This window comes from Cucurbita pepo, chromosome 18, assembly GCF_057944985.1.
Source record: "Cucurbita pepo subsp. pepo isolate OVF chromosome 18, ASM5794498v1, whole genome shotgun sequence".
NCBI lineage: Eukaryota > Viridiplantae > Streptophyta > Magnoliopsida > Cucurbitales > Cucurbitaceae > Cucurbita > Cucurbita pepo.
Genome location: NC_141815.1, coordinates 4709896 through 4729740, shown reverse-complemented (window position 1 = coordinate 4729740; position 19845 = coordinate 4709896). Strand labels below are relative to the sequence as shown.

At 36.3% G+C, this 19845-nt stretch overlaps 1 long non-coding RNA gene across 1 annotated transcript; it reads right to left on the bottom strand.

The window, feature by feature from the left end:
* Nucleotides 1–9130: 9130 nt before the first annotated feature.
* On the bottom strand, nt 9131–11708 carry LOC147787164 (uncharacterized). Its single transcript, XR_015413624.1, has 5 exons — nt 11456–11708; nt 11284–11362; nt 10769–11061; nt 10603–10681; nt 9131–9399 (listed from the first exon to the last, which is right to left on the bottom strand). It is a non-coding gene; the product is annotated as an uncharacterized LOC147787164 (long non-coding RNA).
* Between the last annotated feature and the right edge of the window lie 8137 nt (nt 11709–19845).

Genomic DNA, 19845 nt, shown 5'->3' with positions numbered 1-19845 from the left:
ACTCTCTCGGTCGCTACAACTATGTTGGCTCCCTCAAATTTTCTTTGTACCCTTACTTCCCTCGTAATGAGGGCCGAAGAGTGGGCCACCTTTCTACTCAAAGCGTCTGCGACCACATTTGCTTTTCCAGGGTGGTACTGGATATCTACATCGAGTCCTTCACCAATTCTAACCACATTCTCTGTCTCATATTTAACTCTTTCTGGGTGAAGAAATATATAAAATCTTGTGGTTTGGTTAAACTTTGAATTTTCTCTCCATACAAGTAGTGTCACCAAATTTTCAGCGCGAACACTACAGCGGCCAACTCCAGATCGTGGGTAGGGTAATTATCTTCGTATTCTTTTAGTTGACGGGACACGTATGCAACAACTTTAACGTGTTGCATTAACACACATCCTAGTCCATTCTTTGAAGGCATCACTATAGATTACATACTCTTCTGAGATCTTGGGAACCGTGAATACCGGGACGGTTACCAATCTCTATTTAGGTTTTGGAAGCTTGCCTCACAAGCATCATTTCATATAAATGGTACCCCTTTTCTCGTTAGCTGTGTCAAAGGCGAGGCTATTCTAGCGAAGTCCTACAAGAACCTTCAATAGTATCTCGCTAGTCCCAAGAAACTCTGTACTGATGTTACTGAAGTTGGGCGTTCCTACTTCGTGACCGCTTTGACCTTAGTAGGACCTATGGATACTCCACCCTTTGTCGCCACGTATCCTAAGAAAGAGACTTATCGTAACCAAAATTCACACTTTGAGAACTTGGCATACAACTTGTTCTCTCTTAGGGTGGCTAGGACTTTTTAGAGGTGTTGTTGGTGTTCCAAGTCTGTTTTTGAGTACACTAGGATGTAATTAATGAGCACGATCACAAAAGTGTCTAGACAGTCCTTGAACACTCGGTTCATTAACTCCATTAACACAACTAAAGCATTGGTGAGGCTAAATGACATACCACGAACTTATAGCGATCATACCTTGTCCTAAATGCTGTCTTTCGTGCGTCTTTTTCTTTACTCTTTATTTAATGATAACCTGACCGCAGGTCTATCTTAGAAAATATTGTTGCTTCTCTTAGTTGATCGAATAAGTCTTCTATTCTAGGCAGAGGGTATTTGTTCTTTATGGTTCTCTTATTTAACTCTCTGTAATCGATGCACAAACGCATCGATCCATCTTTCTTCTGAACAAACAACACTGGCGCACCCTAGGGGAATATGCTAGGTCGAATGAACCCTTTATCCCGTAAGTCTTGTAATTGCACCTTGAGTTCTTTCAAGTCTGCTAGCGCCATGCGATAGGGTGCTTTAGAAATAGGCCCAGTTCCCCGCTCGAGTTCGATGATGAAGTCGACTGCTCGGGAAGGGGGTATTCCCGGTAGGTCATCCGGATACACATTTTGGAACTCATTTACGATGAACATGTTTTCTAGAGTCTTTTCTTTTCCTCTTACATCTATGGCACATGCTAATATAGTTCAACCGCCTTGTTGGACTAATCTCTTTGCTTTCATCATCGAGACTACCTTTGGAGTAGCCCCGACATTTGTGCCTTTAAATTTAAAGCTAGGTCCCACCGATTGTGAGAATATCACTTTTTTTTTTTTGCGACATTCTATAATAGCATGGGTTGCAGCTAGTCAATCCATGCCTAGTACTACGTCGAAGTCGGTCATCTTTACTACTAGTAGGACTATGCTTAGAGTTCGGTCGGCTAATATTGCTTGGTCATTCTTTACTCTATCCTTAGTTACTGCGTCTACCCTCTCAGGGGCTGCTTTCCGACCATACATACAATAAGGGTTCTAATTCAAACCCTGTCTCTGATCCCTCTCGAGGTGAGCTCTCTTCAGTCTCACCTCGTCCTCTATCTCTAATAGGAGGTAGTCCTCTTCCTCGTCTTACTCTTTCGCATGGTCTGGGCAGCATGGTTCTAGAAACCAAGATAGCATCTCTTAAGTCTAAGGCTCATTACCTATGAAATTATGCTATGCATCACATCTACTAAGTTCACATCATATTGCAAACAAAATCACTCAGCATGCAACACATCACATCATGCTCTTAAATAAATACGTGAAATATCACAACAATTTCAATAACATTAACATAAAAATGCATGCAAGTTTGAAAATGTTTCTTTTTTTTTTCTTATCTTGTGCAAGGCGTACCTGACGGTGACAGGGCATCGACGTTGGGACCATGGAACGTGCCAAGCCTACATTGTAGGCTAGTCTATAGAATCTAAAACCTAGAGCTCTGATACCACCTGTAACGACCCTAAATTTCCACATATTTAGAGTCGCTACTAACGTCTCATGCTCTTCTATAATGCGGAAATATAAGTCTTACATGAACATAATTGATAACGTAAACTTCAAAAAAACGTTTAAAACAACCTCTTCTCTGGAAAACACAGCCATGGTCTTACGTGTTTAAATATGAAATACTGAAATTTAGAGAAAACAAAAACAAATACAAAATAATTTAAAACAATGAAATGCAAAACAACCTATTCTAACTTAAGACTAGAAATTTAAATATGAATCTACCCTATGCACGGGCCACAGTCTCTGCTCGCGATGCCGTCCTCCGTACAAGTGCGCCTTGCCTTTACCTGAAAAATGATGTGGCACACGGCCTGAGTATTTCAAAGAATACTCAGTAAGTGGCCCCGCTATAGGGGCCATGCAAACACATGCAATCATGATTTAGGGACCTATCTCTAATCATCTTAGGGGTGGCCTCTAGTCTCGGACAAATTGGATGTGTAGTACTTCCCTACACACGACTCACACGTGCGAGTGTGAATCCCCAGGGCGCTCGCACACCCCCTAGACCCTCTGGTCAAGCTAATCTGTTGCGACGTCCAGAGGTCAGCGGAACCCCATAGTGTCATGCGCCTCATGAACACCCTCATCTGTGTGCGTTCGAACCTGTGCACGTCCGCACTCATCATCTCTAGGGGAAGTAGCCCTATGCTTATGAACATACAATATGCATGAGGTCCCTCTAAATCCATCATAATGTCTCTTCTGACACAACCCTCTAGTCTCATCTCTTTCTTTCTCTTATTTTTCTCTTCTCAAAATCGGCCATTTCTTGTTTCTGTTTCGTTTTTTTTTTTTTTTTCAGATCATTTTGCAGTTGTAGGAGGTGTCGGGGAGATATTTGGGGAAGGTGGAGAGAGAGAGAGAGTGATAATTTACTTTTTTTTTTTTTTTTTTTATAATTATTATTTACTTATTCTTATTATTATCTCTTTTTTTTTTTTTCTTTTTTTTTTTTTTTGGGTCGTTACATAGGTATTCTTAGAACATGGTCTATAAATGAACATAGGCTTATACATTATATCATGGAGTAGCATCAAAACTCATTAGTTTTTAATTTAGGTAAAGATTAAAGAACAACCTAACGTGATTCGATGGGCGTGAAAACTTACTAGTAACTTGATAACCCCCTTTCAAGGTCGTCTATACAGTTCCATGTTACTTAATGTCTCAAAAGTTGTAAAACGAGGTTATTTTGGGCGAATGGCATTATGGTCATTTTAAACCTCCTCTCAGTTTACCATCTTAGGAATATTCAATGGCTACCAAATTTCATACGTTGGGTTAACTCAGAATAATATGTCGAGTATTAAAATTTAATAAGAAGCGGAGCTTATTTATGGGGTTAATTTAATGTTACTTAATTTTTTAGCAAAACGTCTAGTTTTTCCCTTACCTCACGATTCTTAATATTTTTCTTTCATGTACCATTAATTCACATTTGACTTAGGGTATATATTTAAATTCAAGTGATTTCCATACGTATTTTCTAAGAAAGCTTCTTGTGTTCGATTTTCTCCAAATTTTCTTTGGCAACTTCCTTAGTGAGTCTTGTTTGAGTCGTGGGTAGCAAATGGGTCACCAACCGAAAGGAATGATGGGTTGTGGGTTGTCTATAGTGATGGGTGGCCGAAGTTCAAACCAAATCTGACCATATCCCGTTGTCTTCTTCGCCTGATTCACGAGTCTTTCTGTCTACCTTTCTCTTTCTTCTCGAGACCTTTTGACTCCATTTTTTCTGTCACTCCTCCATTTAGATCTCAACTATGGTGAGTTCCTATTGGCTTGCTTTACGCTCCCACGCCGTTGTACTGTCTTGTACGCATCTACACAATGCCACTATCTTTGTACCTTAGTATTAACAAATTTTAAGTTTGCTGACAGTGAAAAAAAGTGCAAGGCACAATGTGAATGCGAGTATCTTATCATGGGTATGGTTGGATTCATGTGATAAGGCAGCCCTAATCCAAACCCCAACGATCCAAGCTTTTGTTGAAGCAAGAACCCTTGAATAAATGAAATTAACACCTCCTTATACAAAATTCCTATCAACCAAAAGATAAGGCTAGAATTAGATTATTAAGAACGAAGATCTAGAAGCAAGATTTGGAACCTTGTTCTAAATTGAGTCACTCCACAATCCAACCTAACCAAGGCTTGATTGAATGGCTCAAATGAAATCTACAACAAGAATTGCTTGAAACTTAGAAATGGCAAGGATGATGCTCGGATTTCTAAGGGTGAAAGTCTCAATTTGAGATCTCAATTTCATTCGTTCACACTCTAATTTTATTTACCGTCTCTCCACAAAAGAAGTTAGTGGTAGTGATTCAATCATGATCCCCTTCTAAATCCCCACAAAAGACTAGGTCAATTTGACCATTACAAACTTTATGAAATTAAAAATAATAAATAATGTTTTCTAACAACTCATAAAATGATGCTTGCAACTTCATTCGCTCTTCAATCGTGCAAATAATCACTTCTAAAGCTCCAAATGGTCATTCCTCAATTCAATCACCTTGTAACACATGAAATGATGGTTGAACCGAGTCTATCCAATTTTGTAAATGAAGTATGAATGCTTGTTGAATCTTCTTGACCTTAGATGGTGTAATAGGTACAGTTGGAACATTTGGAACACCGTGATTCTTATCATCATGGGCTGAAAAAGAATAGTAGAATAATTGGACAAAGAAAATACTTCTTTAAGTGCCTTTTTAACCATATTTATGATGGTTGGGTTGAATAAGAATGGTAGAATAATTGTAAACTGATCTAATATATTAATTGATTTTAATATCTTGAACCCCTATCAAATACAAAACTAAAAAAAGAAGGGAGAACCAATCAATCATTTTCAAAGTTTTTAAAATATATAAAGATACTATTTATTTTATTAAGTTCAGAGATTTATTACACACAAATTTTGTAAATATTTTTGGTCCCATGGTCTAGTGATTAGGACATTGAACTTTGAATTTAGTAACATAAGCTCAAATCTCGACCTATTTTATGTTTGTGAGTAGTAATTTAAAGTTTATTCTTTTTTCTTCCAAATCTTATTATCAACAAATTCCATTACTTAAAAGTAAGAGTGAAACAAGTGAGAAAGTATCTTAATATAAATATAAGGAGGAAATTCCTCCATTTTCCTTGATTTCAATACTCTCTTTCTTTATTAAAAAAAAGTAATGATTATACATTCAATAAAACAATATTTTGTTTTATTTTGGTGTAAGAGGTCCCGAGTTCAATTCTTGAAATGCCCCTCTAAGTTAACGTCAATGACCCTTCTCAATATTATGAGTAACTTTAATGACGGATCTGTGGCCATAAACGGATTCCTCGTAATTGGAATCGAAGCATGTTTGTTGACTTTGATGGATTTGCATTTAAGACTATCAATAGTCACCGATCCAGTTGGACTAAACAAAATAGGTTTTTTTGACTGACGTTAATCCAATTGAACTAAATTTCCTTTTTTTTTTCCTCTCAATTTAAACTTTCGGGCTCATTTTGCCGTGATTTCATGACAATTCGACTCAATTTATGACCCAATAGAAAATTTGAAAATTATTGAAGGCCGAACCAAGTTCAAGAAGTCAACATACAAACAAATAGACAAATGGAAGTTTATGCAAGAAATACTTAGAGAAGGCATTAGGATTGGGCATATGATGATTTGGCATGAATAATGAACAAATTGAGCATGAGATTTGATAGCTAAGGCTAGGAAACTCGAGTATTTGAGTGATTTAGCCAATGATATGATTAAGAGTCTTCCGCATATATGAATCAAACTCTAAGGTTGATTTGTTGAAGACCATAGCATGAATTGTATGATAATTTTGTGATTTATTGAGCAGGTGAGCTTGATTATTCCTTGTTGTCCATAGATTTGCCTGATGAGAGGGTTAAGAACAAGGTTATGCCAACTTTATTTTTCCCTGGATATATGTTACATGCCCTAAAGTAAATTAATGACTTATGGTTGAGTTAAAAAATAGTTAGTTGGCAGGGATATTAACCAATTAGGTGGGAGAGAATGTCACAGCCATGCTCGTCCAGGACATGTTTCCAATGTCACGCCAAGCCCTTTATTTGATTTCATATTATATTGTCTTACTATTGTATTTTCTGTTATATTATTGTTCCATGAAATCATATCTAAACTATTCAGACCTAAATCGCCTCAAAATGTATTATAGGGAGATGTGCCTAGTCATCAACTCTCCCTCCCCAGAATTTGTATGATTGTTCGAAGAAATAACGTCAACGCCTGTCAGACCTGAATTGCCTTAAAATGTACTATAGGGAGTGCAAGTAATCGTCAATTCTTACTACCCTCGTTACTTTTCTCATTTATAGCCTATAACATTGCTTTGAAAGCCTTTTTTCAATCTTGCTTTCAAACTCTCTTTCAAAAATCTCTCTATCGTCGTTTTCTAAAACATTCTTCTCAAAATTTGGCCAGAGACTTCAACATAGGTTGCCCGGCTGTAGGCGATGTGAATCCGAATTGGCTTTCCAAAAGTGACTTAAAAATTTAACATCCCTATCACTAACAATGATTCCAGGGATTCCACGTAATCTTACTACTTCCCTAAAGAATAAACCAGCAACATGCTTTGCATCATTAGTCTTGTTGCATGCAATAAAATGAATCATTTTACTAAATCGGTCTACCACAACAAAAATACTATCACAATTTTTAGTGTGTTGCAAACAAAGAACAAAATCCATAAATATATTAGTCCAAAGTTTGTTAGGGCAATATACAATCCATTTGGTTGATTTAGCTTCTTTGCATTTAAACACATTGGCTACAAAAAATTATTAACATCATGCTTCATTTTCGGCCAAAAGAAGTGTCTATGTAACATATTATAAGTTTTATATATCCCAAAATGTCTCATTAAGCCATGTGTGCTCCTCTTCAAGCAAAGCTCTTATAGAGCATTTAGGAATACACAACTTGCTTTTCCTAAAAGCAAATCTTCTACCATAAAGTTTGTTTTGACCCGTAAGATACTTCAAGCTTTCATGATTAGAGTGGATACATATTTCTCTATGCCATAAGTAGTGTTGTCACACCTGCCATGTGCGAACCAAAGCAAACAAGTCTTTATCATAGTAGGATAGTTCAATGCTACAACATTTAGTTTTTCACTAAAATACACCAAAGATTTTTCTTCTCGCATAAAACAGCACTTATGCATAAACCACTCATCACATTCCATCTCAAAAGTTTTATGAAGGTCAGGAAAAACAAGTAATGGTACATTATTAATTTCTTCTTAAGTACATTGAAGGCATTCTCTTGCATTTTTTCCCATTTAAAAACATTCTTTTTTCACTCCATCCTTCAAGGGTGCTAAAACTTTTTATAAATCTATTATAAAAGCTAACTCACTCATGAAAACTCCAAACTTCACTTACATTTTTTTTTTTTTTTGTGGGTTGGCAAATCCCTAATGATTTTATCTCTTTTATCTACTCTTATTAAAATTAGCATGAAATTTCTATGACTTAACATGCTATACATATTCCAGCAAAGTTTTCGAATAAATTAAAATATCATCAAAATACACAACAACATGCATTCCCAAATATTCTCTCAAAACAGTATTCATTATTAAATGCATAAATGCACTAGGAGCATCAGTTAACCCAAAAGGCATAACTAGTCATTCATACCATCTAAACTTAATTTTGAAAATTGTTTTCCATTCATATCCTACATGTATTCTAATTTGATGATATCCAGATTTCAAAACAATCTTTATAAATAAACACGAACCATGCAATTCATCAAACATATCGTATAGCCTAGGAATAGAATGTCAATACTTAAGAGATTTTGTTGATGACTCTATTATCCATGCATATGAGCCAAGTTTCATCTTTCTTTGGTACCAGTAAGACTAATACAGAACATGGACTCAAACTTTCTTATAAATAGCCCTTCCCCATGAGCTCCTTCACTTTCCTTTGAACTTCTTTAGTCTCAGTTAGATTGACTCTATAAGCTAGCTTATTAGGAATGACAACCCCCAGAATGAAGTCTATTTTATGTTCAATATTTCTAAGGGAGGTAGTTCTTTCGGTACTTCATCTTGAAACACGCCATCAAATTCCTGTAAAAGAGATTAAAACACTAGGCAAAGACAAGTTGTTATCGTTAGAGACCAAATATTGGTCCTTGTACATAAGTACAAAGATGGTTTTTTGTGAAAACATTGTCCTTCTCACCATAGCCAAACAACTCACTTTCTTTCTTTTTCAATTTCATCTCTTTTTTTCATTTTGTTTTTACTAATTTTTCACTCAATTCTTGTTTTTCTTTCCATCTTTCTCCACAAACATATTCTTTTTTTCTCAAACTTTAATTGATCAACAAATACATTTGCAGAACTCAAAAGTACAAGAGTAGTTCATCTTTTATGAAAGAATGCCTATTCAAATAACCATCATACATGACCTTCCTATCAAATTACCAAGGTTGACCAAGCAATATGTCTCTAGCAAGCATTGGAAACACATCACAAAGAACTTTATATTTATATTTTTCCAAGGTAAAAGATATTAAAGCTTGAGAAACTACCTTCATTGTTCCCCTATCATTGAGCCATTGAAACTTGTAAGGTTTAGGATGGTGTTGGGTTGAAATTTGTAACATTTTGATCAACATGTGTCACGACCCGATTTTCGAGGCTTCGAAGAATCGAACTCGTGACTAAAAGGACGAAATCGAAAACAAACAAAAATAAAATAAAAGAAAAGAAAAACAAAGTAAAAGGATAAAATTACCAATCAATTAAAACAAAAGAGAAAGAAGATTTGTTTCGAAAATATTACAAAGAAAATTGCAAATGTAAAAATGAAATACAAAATTAAAATCAAATATTTCAAATGGAAAATACAATTATGAAGAAAATTACAAAAGACTCTAAATATGAAAACGAACAAAGGACTCTAAAAGACCGACCAAGACAGACGCTCCGGAACGACACCCCTCTGTGACCGCACAGCTCTCGAACACCTCCCCGTATCGACTGGTACCTGAAAAAAAAAAGGGGAGAAAGGGGTGAGTATAAAAATATACTCAGTAAGCAGCCTACTTGTAGGCTCTTTTCGCATCCTTATCTTGGTAGGTAACCACGATCTTTCTCGGATTTCTAAGGAGAGTGATCTAAGCTACAACTCTCCTTTCTGTATCATAAAAGGCTTGCCCATCTTTTGTTGTGAAATGATCAGTGTCCTGAGGTGAGGCGCGACCTCATAAGCAAATCTGAGGGGATCATGGCTGGATCTGAATACGTGACTCTCTCTCTGAACATCATCCGTGGAGGTTAACTGACGACCCTCACACGGGACCATACATCCACAAAACGGGGTGCGACCCCCTATGTGCCGGTCAGCTACTGAGTCATCCTAAGTGGCTCCACGTCCCCCGCTCAGGGACGGGTTTCTACGGCCCAGGAGTCCTGTTCAAAAGACCCCTTAGCTATCACCACTAGGTCTGGGCACCTGTCACACTTCCCTATCCGGATCTGCAAAGCTCAACGATCACCGTACCGGAGCTCTGTCTCGACGGTATGGTATCGGAGGAGAGAGGGAAGTGGAGGTTCTGATGACACTATCTTCACTGCTCAACTCTAACGGGCTACCTACAGTTACCGTGGTGACCTATTATTCTTTCTAGGGTGGAACTTGGTGCCTTAGACTTAGATTCGTGTTTCTCTAGGATTCTCGTGCCTGGTGTCACAAACCTATCGGGTTTGGAATTCTAGGTTCTGGTTCCACCGATAATCATTTCGCGGGTCTAATTGCACGGTATTCTAGAGGTCCCCCAATCTAGGGTCTCATCTAGCCTACTTAGCCATAAGCGTCCTAATCTAAGCTCATAGTTTCTTCCTATTCATCAAGAAAGATAATATAAGCAATCATCATACAATAGAGTTTACACGCAGCAGTTCATGCAAAATTATCAAACATGCTCAACGGGAAGATAACGTTCATCTTTACCCGGAGCGCAGATTTCACAAGTTTCCCAACCTCCTCATGCATACATACATTATCAGAGTCTCAACCAAAACAGATTTAATACACATTTTGTATCTAGCTTTCCATAATCATCTTATATTCGCAGTTTCTATAATAACACGCTAAGTCCGGCTAGCTAATTTCATAGGTGGTAGCATGCATGCTTGTTCCTAGCGGTTCCTACAGGTACTGCTCGTGGGAATCCAAATGGCTACTTACATGGTTGACGCGTGCCTTCCCAAGCTCGAATTATTTGCCGGAAAAGGTTCCAAAAATTATGGAATTTCCTCGATAGGTCCTAATTCACATAAAAATAGGATCAGAGTTGAAATCGGTGCGAAAAACAAGCAAACGGAGGTCAAACGGAGGGAAAAAGATCACCCACGCGCTTACACGCGCCTGCACGCGCTCTGGAGGGTGTTTTACGCGCGGCTTTCTACGCGCGCGTGTCCACGCGCTTCTTTCTGTGTAGTCGCGGGTCGAGACGGGTCGGTTCGGATAGGTCGGAGCGGTCTCGGGCGGTTCGGTTCGCGTGCGGAGCGCCGGTTCGGACTCGGGCCGACCCGGTTGCGCACGCCTGATGCATTTCTCCAGCCCGCGGTCGCCACATGTCGGTCGTCGGTCCTACCACGCTCCTCCGTACGGCAGCTGACGCGTGGCGGCGATGCCTTCTCTCTCCTGCATTTTTTCCAAATTTTCCAGAAACCGTGAGTTTTGCGTTTTCGATCCATTTTCTTCCGATTTTCTTATCTTTCAATCCGTAATCCATATCAACAAAGTTTCTTCATGAAAGTTGTAGATCTCATATTCTACTCCCTCGAAAGAATTTCCTTAAATTTTTCTGATGATCACAGATCTTATTATTTGAGTTCAAATTCGGAGAAAATAACGAGTTCTTACCGAAAATCACGTTATCTTTAAACTCCGATTTCGAACGCCGATCTTGGCCGCCTCCACTCCAGAACTTAACCAGATAGCGCTGTTGAGGGTAAAGAGTCCAAGGATCAACCCAAAACGTTGCTAGCACACGAAAATCTTGATGACTTCTCAATGTAGATACTCGTGGACTAACCTGAAGTTCTTGAATGTTTTGTCGAAATAGGAAGGTGCGATTCGTGAGAGCACCTTGCCTCGAGCTATTTGACGGTTTAGATTGGGGACTCGGTTCTCTGGCATCGGTTCTGATCCGATCTCCTATGGCGATTTGTCATCTCTGTTCTTCCTCTCTCCCAAATCCTAACTTCTTCTCCTTTCTCCATTCTCTCTCTTTTTCTTTTCTTTTCTCTCTCTTTCTTCTTGGAGCCCAAACAACTAGACCCCTTGGATAAGAGTAGGGGCAAAATGACATTTTGCCCCTATGTTGTTATTTTTATTTTATTTATTTATTCATCTAAAAATTCGGGTATTACAACATGGTACTTAGTACATTGGTGCAACTTTCACTATCAATGACAAGACTACAAGAAGTCTCCTTGACTAAAATACCGTGTGTGAAATAGGTTATCTCTTTGATCATCAACATCATTGCCTACGTTCCCACGACGTTGTAGTGTCTTGTACCTACACAATTCGACCATCTTTATACCTCAGTATTCAAAAATAGTAAATTTGCTGACAGTGAAGAAAAGCGCAAGGGACGACGTGAATACGAGTATCTTACTGTAGGTATGCTCGAAGTCATGGACTGAAAAGGAATGGTAGAATATTTGCGCGAAGAAAATACTTCTTTCACTACTTTTTAACCATATTTATGATGGTAGGGCTAAAAAAGAATGGTAGCATAATTGTAAACTTGACCTAATATATTAATTAACTTTGATGTGTTGAAACCCTATCAAATATAAAACTTAAAAAACGAGGACACGTCGGTAATTTTCAAAATTTTGAAAGTATATGAAGATACTATTTATTTTTGAAGTTTAGAGATTTATTAGACACAAATTTTGTAAATATTTGTGGTCCCCTGGTCTAGTGGTTAGGACATTGGACTTTGAATAGAAATTGACAATTCAATTTTGGAACTAAAAGGTAGGTGATAAAATAATGATTATACATCCAATAAAACATAATAAAATAATGATTATACATTCAATAAAACATAACAAATAATGTCAAATATATGGGCATTTGGTCTAGTAGTATAATTCTTGGAATTGCGCCTCTTTAAATCTAGACAAATGATATTATTGTGTTGCGTTCCCATGCAATACCAAACCCAAAATAATATTGCTCTCAAAATCTATTTTGAAAATCATTTCCCTTTTTAAATCTAGACAAATGATATTATTGGGTTGCTTTCCCATGCAATACCAAACCCAAAATAACATTGCTCACAAACTCTATTTTGAAAATCTCTCTGCTTTTTTTTTTTTTTTTTTCATAGAATCTTGAGTGACTGTCGCTCAATGCAAAGTTTGCTGCTAAGAAAAGTGCGATTGTGACACCTTGCATGCATTATTCAAGTCTAAAATTGGTAGGAATAGAGATCTTATTTGGTGGCACTAGGGGAGCTTCCAGCTAGCATCTAGTAGTAGGCACATGTAGATTTACAAAGAGACCTGAGAGGCTACTCGAGAGCGAGGGCTTCAACATACCTGTTTTATCAACTCTAAAGCGAGATAGACGAGGCAGCCTAACCTATCTACAAATAGCGCGATGGATAGATGGACCCTAGAATAACATATGTACAAATATCGTGATGGATAGATTGACCCTAGAATAACAGAACATGAGGTTAGGTACACAATGAAACCATAAGTTAACCCCGTGGGGGTGACCTTGCACCTTTAGATTAAGTGTGTTTAGGGGATGAGACTTGATGAGCCCAATGAGACTAAAACCCTTACAACGTCAAACTAGGTGTCTTTAGGGTATAAGACTTGATGAGCCCAATAAAGCTAGAACTGAACCATGACTCCTTATATTTTGCCCGCTCATGGAGCATGATGAGCACATAGTTTGAGAATCCTAATTAGGAGGAGATGAGATGAGAGCTTATAAGTAAGTTACTTACTAAGTATTTTTTATACTCACTTTTGCTATACTTTATTTTTTAGGTGAATCATAGGCCACCGATAGTAAGACCACTTACTTGGTTGGCCTAGGCCAAAGCTACTACGACCCTTTAATGCTAGTTTAACATTGGTCTCTAAAATTAAATTCTATCTAGGAGTCCAATATCATAAATTAGAACTCTAATATGAGAATTGGCTCACGTAGTTTTGCATAAAATAATTTAAACTAGCTACGTCTAATTATGCATAAATACTTTAAACTTACTCCAAAAATATTGATCTTAAATGCTTCCTAATAATTGAAACTAGAAGCAAAGGTTTGATTGTATCAAATCTAAGCTGAATCAGCCAAAATGCAACCTTGAGCGATAAAAAAGTGTACTCTTCGATTGACTCAAACCGTTCAATGAGGATGATAAAATAACATGGGGGCGGAGCTCCCTTCTATAGTCGAGGTCACCCTACCACTTCTCAACTTTAGCAGCAATGTCAGACAAAGTTTCCATCTTTTTGTTCTTTTCGTTATTACAATAATAATGTCATTTAATCAATAAAATAAATAACATGAATTTAAATAAAATAAATAAATAATAAAATAAAATATTTTTCTATTCTAGCCTAAGGACTACAAAAACAAAATATATGTATCTACCCTAGCTTCAGTCTCATGGCCGTCACTACGACGTAGTCATCCGTACATAAATGTTTTACCTTTATGTAGTCATACCTTGAATATTTTTGTTCAAAAAGAGACTAAAAATAATATAACATATTAACAGACTTATTAAAAGAAAAGAAAGAAGGCATACTGTAACGTGTTTAATATATATATATATATGTGTGTGTATTAAAATAAAAATAACAAAATAAAGAAAAAAAAAATGACCACCTCCTTTAATCTCTCGGTCCATCCCCTAAAATATCTCCTTCATTTAGTATCAATAATTCACCAAAAACAGAAATAGAAAGAAAATATTTTTCTGGAGGAAAAAAAATGCATATAATGGAGAGAGGGTTATACACTAATGGAGAGATCGGGAAGGAAGGCAGATAATGGAGAGATGGTAGGCAGAAGAGAGAGATGTCATTTGAAAAGGTTAGTATTGAGATGGTAGGCAGAAGAGAGAGATGTCATTTGAAAAGGTTAGTATTCATATTTACCTTTTCCTTTCTAAGAAGGATATTAGCAATTATTTAGATCTGAGTTAGAAATTTAGAAATTATCCGTGAATGATCTGAATTAGAAATTATCTATCCTAACCAGAGTACATTAAAATTGGTCGAGGAATAGATAGATAAGAAAGAGAGGAAGATAGGGAGATAAGAAAGAGAGGATAGATAAGAAAAAGAGGAAGATAGGGAGATAAGAAAGAGAGGAAGATAGGGAAAAGAAAGATCTGGAAGACATATTCAAATAAAAAGAAAGAACAAGATTTGGAAAACATGATGAAAATGAAGATAGGTAAAACATATTCAAATAAAAAAAGAAACTAAGATTTGGAAAACAGGATGAGAAGGAAGATAGGGAAAAAGAAGATTTGGAAAACATATTCAAATAAAAAAAAAAAGACTTGGCCAAAAGTAAAAGGAAGATCTGGAAAACATATTCAAATAAAAAAAAACTAAGATTTGGGAATAGTAAAGCCAAAAAAAAATATGGGAATAGAATTAAACTGCGGAACAAAATTAAACTATTTGGAAAACAGGATGAGAAGGAAGATAGGGAAAAGGAAGATTTGGAAAACATATTCAAATAAAAAAAAAAAGATTTGACCATAAAAGGAAGATCTGGAAAACATATTCAAATAAAAAAAAACCTAAGATTTGGGAATATGCGGAACAAAATAAAAAAAAAAAATTTGACCAACAGTAAAAGGAAGATCTGGAAAACATATTCAAATAAAAAAAAAACCTAAGATTTGGGAATATGCGGAACAAAATTAAACTATTTAGATATAGGAGTAAAATTAAACCCCTTCGAATAAACGACTTACAAGAATTATAAAGAATTATAGAGAGTGATTAAAAGAATTAGATTTAAATTGCTTAAAATAATTAGATATGGAGGTAGAATTGAATGACTCAAAAGAATTAGAGTTCAAAGAAAAAAAACAAAAGAGAGAAGATTTTAGGAAAGAAAAGAAAATTAGAACGGGTTGAAAATAGCAAGTGATGTTCAAATACTGTAAACATAATTAAAATATATGAAATAAGTGAGGAAAGGAAAATGGAAAATATGAGAAATTATTATATTTGTACCTATACGATATAACATTAAAGGTTGAATTATACAAGCCACTTGAAATATTAATAATATTGACATATTATTAATTTAAGTTTTAAGTTTTATTGTCCTATATAATTTAGAAACAATGAAAACATGGAATTCGATTTTTATTGAGACCGTTTAGAGCCGTATTTCACACGGTTTGTTAGATTATTAATTAAAATGTGAAATACTAACAAAAGGTGACGAACGATGTGATAGGAAGCAAACCTTGGCAACATTTGGTGTAGTTCTGGAGGAACGGGAGCTTACGTTAAATAAATTAGGGAATACTTCGGCTAAGGCCAACCAGGTAAGTGGCCTTATTATAGGATAGGCTAAAAATTGTATGAGTTACGATGTTGTATGAACTATGTCGTACGATGCGGTATATGAGTTATGATGATGTATGACTTATGATGATGTGTGGGTTATGATACCTGATGATGTGCTCAGTATATATATATTTTGATGAATGTCGTACTTGATATGTTTGATACACTTTGTGGCAATATGATCAGTATGATGATTGCGTGACGTTTACCTTCATATGATGATGTTTTCCATATTGAGCATGTCATATGATGATGAGTGCCATATTGCATCATGTCGTTAGATCGACATAGGACACAACCTTAAGAGCGTGAAAATTAAATTAATATAAATATCCACGAGTATGTGTTACCTAGAGTAACAAAGAGATGAGACTAGAGGGTTGTGTCAGAAGAGACATTATGATGAATTTAGAGGGACCTCATGCATATTGTATGTTCATAAGCATAGGGCTACTTCCCCTAGAGATGATGAGTGTGGACGTGCACCGTGTGATGAGCGCGTATGCGCACAGGTGCGAAAGCACACAGATGAGGGTGTTCATGAGGTGCATGACACTATGGGGTTCCGCTGACCTCCGGACGTCGCTACAGATTAGCTTGACCAGAGGGTCCAGGGGGTGTGTGAGCGCCCTGGGGATTCACACTCGCACGTGTGAGTCGTGTGTAGGGAAGTACTACACATCCAATTTGTCCGAGACTGGAGGCCACCCCTAAGATGATTAGAGATAGGTCCCTAAATAATGATTGCATGTGTTTGCATTTGCATGGGCCCTATAGTGGGGCCACTTACTGAGTATTCCCACATCGTTTTTCAGGTAAAGGGCAAGGTGCACTTGTACGGAGGACGGCGGCATCGCGAGCAGAGACTGTGGCACGTGCATAGGGTAGATTCATATTTAAATTTCTAGTCTTAAGTTAGAATAGGTTGTTTTGCATTTAATTGTTTTAAATTATTTTGTATTTGTTTTTGTTTTCTCTAAATTTCAGTATTTCATATTTAAACACGTAAGACCATGGCTGTATTTTTCAGAGAAGAAGTTGTTTTAAACGTTTTTTTTTTTAAGTTTACGTTATCAATTATGTTTATGTAAGAGGTATATTTCCGCATTATAGATAAGCATGAGACGTTAGTAGCGACTCTGAGTGTGTGGAAATTTAGGATCGTTATACATACACATGAGATTTCGACAAACAAATTTAATTCATGGAATGAAATTTAATTTGTATACTTTAATTTCTTTCAATATGCACAAGTGACTCGAATCGCTTATTCTCAACAAGTTGATTTTGCAAGTTGGGTGTAATAGCCCAAAAATAAATAAAGAAATAAATAAATAAAAATAATTATAAAAAATAGTTTAAATAATAATAATAATTAATCAATTAATTAATTAAAATTTAAATTTAAATTTAAAAAAAAAAATATTTCCCCACTTCTCTCAGCTAAACCTCTCATTCCTTCCCACAATTATTTCTCCTCAACGGGCCGAAAAAAAAAAAAAAAAACAACAACAGAAAAACAACAATGGTCAGATTTGAGGAGAAGTAAAATGGGCTTTCAACATATTGCAGATTTAGAGATTTCTGTCCTTTATTACGGTAGATTCGTATTTCAGATTTCCTTTTCTTTTATAGTTATGGTTATAAGAAATTAATTTAGGATCAAATCTTCTTCCATATTTTAACCGGTCCTGTAATAATCCGATCCCATATCCAATTGATTAGATTTTTGTTACCATTTTAAGTTATATGAAATAAGGTTATAAAGTTAGATTCAATAAAATTTTGGTTGGTAGATCTATAAACTAGAAGATCGTAGTCAAACAATCAACTTACAATTGTACTTACAATTGACAACTAATCTGTTTACACAATTGAAAAACCTATTAGATTTAATAAAATTTTGGTTGGCAGGTCTATAAACTAGAATATCGTAGCCAAACAATCAACTTACAATTGTACTTACAGTTGGCCAGTAATATCTGTTTACACAATTGAAAAACCTATTTACAGAATGTATTTACAAAATGAAAATAATGAGAGAGAGAGGGAGATTGAGGAAAGATTGGTTGAACAGTATTTAACAATAAAACAGGTTGACTCGGATTTTGTCTAACACGAAATATCAGAATTATACGATGGCCAATGTAAATTAGAGAAATAATTTTACAAAGTTCAAACTTGAAACTGATGTCATGAGCTCATATAGGTTGACTCGGATTTCAAAGGACGGAATCGAACTTTCATTAGAGATATATTTGTGACAATGACTTAAGCTAGCCAGGTAAGTGACCTTACTATCGGCATGGTTATATTTGATGTTGACACGTGCCCTGTGGTTCTGCACGTGTCATATATATTGATATGTGTGAATTGTCTGTGGATCGATATGCTTCCTATATGTTATGTTATGTTATGTTATAATATGTGGTTTGTATGATAATAATTATAGTACGATGTGCTCAAGAGTATGTTTGAGATAGGATACGAGAAGGATGCACAAAACGAAATGTAACGATAGGAGTAAGATACGTTCATGAAACGTTAAAGTTAGGTTACATACCGAAGTGCTATGGATAGGAGAGATTGATGAAAGAATACGGTTAGGTTATGGGTAGAAAGGGATAGGTTTGTGATAGATTGATAGAACGATAGCGTTAGGGTACGTTCTTGTGACGATATGACTAAGGTACGTTACGTAATGATATGTCTATGATAGGTATAAGAACGTTAAGGCTATGGTAAGTTAGAGAACGATATGACTATGAAGTGTTTACGTTATGACTTGTTTATGATATGATACATTGTATGCTAGATTATTGTGCTGAAGTACGTAGTTATGTGAACGTGAATGTATGCTATGTATGCTTTTAGTCTGATGTTATGTCTAATGCATGTAACGATACGAGGTCCTTGAATGATTATGACATGTTTGTATGAAATATGTGATTGCGAACAACATGTATTGTATGACATGAAACACGGTAAACTGTCGCGAACCATAACCCCAATAGAAATGTGTATGAAATGTCAAATGAAAATGAGAATGACATGAAGCCTGGAACGTGACAGGGGGTTATGGTCATTAAAGATAAATGTAGAAATAGGGGGACCTCATGCATTATGTGTGTTCATGCATATGGGGGGATACCCCCATCCCATCACGAGTGTACGGACGCGTACATCCAATGGCAGGACAACGATCGTTATGCATTACATAGTGCTGCCATGACGATTCTAGTTTTAACGGGTCCCGGCATAAGGGGCTCCAGAGTCTGCCCAGCGGTGTGCGAACTAGCTGGTGAGCCCATACTCGCACGTATGGGCTATGTGTAGAGTATATGGTACACGTCCACGATTATCCGTTAGGACAACACCGTAGGAAAAACGAAACGAAACGAAAGATAGGTCTCATCATTTCATTGCATGTGATTGTTGCATTTAACCTCAATAGTGGGGTCACTTACTGAGTATTTCTTTAAATACTCAAGCCATGTGTTACTACATTTTTCAGGTTAAGGCAAGGCATTCATGTACGGCTGACGATGACATTGCAACTCGAGATCATGGCACATGCATAGGATAGTGGTATTTATTTTCTTAGACTTAGGATAGAATAGGATGTTTTAAACTTAAACGCTTATTTATTTTATTTCGGGTCTTTTGTTGTGTCGATTTAAAGATTTTTTCGAAACACGCAAGTCCATGGCTGTGTTTTAAGTTAAATGTTATGTTTTATGGAATTTAAATGAAGTCTTCCGCATTCAATGTTTATGGTACGTATATATTAGCGACCTTAAATTAAGTAGAAAATTTTGGGTCGTTAAATTGGGTATGCTAGCTTGTT